This window comes from Rattus norvegicus, chromosome 5, assembly GCF_021556685.1.
Source record: "Rattus norvegicus strain SHRSP/BbbUtx chromosome 5, alternate assembly SHRSP_T2T, whole genome shotgun sequence".
Classification (NCBI taxonomy): Eukaryota; Metazoa; Chordata; class Mammalia; order Rodentia; family Muridae; genus Rattus; species Rattus norvegicus.
Window position 1 is genome coordinate 26,787,466 of NC_141538.1, and position 2,635 is coordinate 26,790,100.

The following is a 2,635-nucleotide window of genomic DNA, read 5'->3' on the forward strand; positions in this document are numbered from 1 at the left end:
TAACTAGTCCAGAAAAGTTGAATAAATTTGTTCAGGATGAGAGAGTTTTTAATTTGTAGGAGTTTAAATTTAGATTGATGACTATCTGTCCCAGGTATTCAAATAGTAATTGCTATTATGACTTTCAAACAGTAATTGGCAATATAGATAATAGTACCAGGAAAAGGAGAGTTTTCATATAATATTGAGTTTTGTTTCTGCTACACATGGAACACATAGGGCTCTGCATTTCTATTCTTTTTTTTTATTGGATATTTTTAATTTACATTTCAAATGTTACTCCCTTTCCCAGTTTCCCAGACATAAGGCCCCATCCCATCCCCCTCCCCTTCTTCTATAAGGATGTTCCCCTATCCATCCAACCCCCATGACATTACCCTACACTGGGAGTCCAACCTTGGCAGGACCAAGGGCTTCTCCTCCCATTAGTGCCCAACAAGGCCATCCTCTGCTACATATACACTTGGAGCCCTGGGTCAGTCCGTGTATAGTCTTTGGGTAGTGGTTTAATCCCTGGGAGATCTGGTTGGTTGGCATTGTTGTTCTTATGGAGTGGCAAGTCCCTTCAGCTCCTTCAATCCTCTAATTCCTCCAATGGGAACACTGTTCTCAGTTCAATGGTTTGCTGCTAGCATTCGCCTCTGTATTTGTCACCTGTGTCTGGGCACTTCTTGATTTCATCAATATTGTCTAGTTTTTGGTGGATGTATACATAAATATATGGGCTGGATCCCCAGATGGGACACACTAGTATGGACATCCCTTCAGTCTCTGCTCCAAACTTTGTCTCCATATTCCCTCCTATGAGTATTTTTGTTCCCCCTTATAAGAAGAACTGAAGCATCTGCACTTTGGTCATCCTTCTTCTTGAGCTTCATGAGGTCTGTGGATTGTATCTTGGGTAATTCGAACTGTTGGGCTAACAATCACTTGTCAGTGAGTGCATACCATGTGTGTGGGGTTTTGTTGTTGTTGTTGTTTGTTTGCTTTTGTTTTTTTTTTGTTTTTTGTTTTTGTTTTTTTTGGTGATATGTTTACTGTACTCGGGATGATATTTTTTAGTTCCATTCATTTGCCTATGAATTTCATGAAGTCGTTGTTTTTGATAGCTGAGTAGTACTCCAATGTGTAGATGTACCATATTTTCTGTATCCATTCTTCTGTTGAAGGGCATCTGGGTTCTTTCCAGCTTCTTGCTATTATAAATAAGACTGCTATGGACAAAGTGGAGCATGTGTCTTTGTTGTATGTTGGAGCATCATTTGGGTATATGCCCAGGAGTGGTATAGCTAGGTCCTCAGGTAGTGTAATGTCCAATTTTCTGAGGAACCTCTAGAGTGATTTCCAGAGTAGTTGTACCAGCTTGCAATCCCACCAACAATGGAGGAGTGTTCCTCTTTCTGCATATCCTCACCAGCATTTGTCATCACCTGAGTTTTTGATCTTAGCCATTTTGATTGGTGTGAGGTAGAATCTCAGGGTTGTTTTGATTTGCACTTCCCTGATGACTTAGGATGCTGAACATTTCCTTGGGTACTTCTAGGACATTCAATATTCCTCAGCTGAAAATTCTTGCTTAGCTCTGTAGACCATTTCTAATAGGGTTATTTCGCTCTCTGGAGTCTAACTTCTTGAGTTCTTTGTATATATTGAATACTAGCCCTCTATCAGATAGAGGATTGGTAAAGATCTTTTCCTAATCTGTTGGTTGACATTTTGTCCTAATGACAGTATCCTTTGCCTTACAGAAGCTTTGCAGTTTTATGAGGTCCCATTTGTTTATTCCTGGTGTTTTGTTCAGGAAATGTTCCCCAGTGCCCCTGTGTTCAAGGCTCTTTCCCACTTTTTCTTCTGTTAGTTTGAGTGTATCTGGTTTTATGTGGAGGTTCTTGATATATTTGGATTTAAGCTTTGTACAGGGTGATAAGAATACATCAATTTGCATTCTTCTACATGCTGACCTCCAGTTGAACCAGCAACATTTGTTGAAAAATAATCTTTTTTCACTGGATGGTTTTAGCTCCTTAGTCAGAGATCAAGAGACCATAGGTGTGTGGGTTCATTTCTGGGTCTTCAATTCTGTTTCACTGATCTACCTGACTGTTTCTGTACCAATACCATACAGTTTTTATCACTATTGCTCTGTAATACTGCTTGAGGTCTGGGATAGTGATTTTTCCCAGCAGGTTTTTTATTGTTGAGGATAGTTTTCAGTATCCTGGGTTTTTTGTTATTCCGAATGAATTTGGAAATTTCTCTTTCTAACTCTATGAAGAGTTGAGTTGGAATTTTGATGGGGATTGCATTGAATTTGTAGATTGCTTTTGGCAAGATGGCCATTTTTACTCTATTAATCCTGCCAATCCATGAGCATGGGAGGTCTTTCCATCTTCTGAGATTGTCTTCATCATACAGATCTTTCACTTGCTTGGTTAGAGTCACGCCAAGGTATTTTATGTTATTTGGAACTATTGTGAAGGGTGTCATTTCCCTAATTTCTTTCTCATCCTGTTTATCCTTTTAGTAGAGGAAGGCTATTGATTTGTTTGAGTTACTTTTATTTCCAGCCACTTTGCTGGAGTTGTTTATCAGGTTTAAGAGTTCTCTCAGGGAACTTTTGAAGTCACTTAAGTAT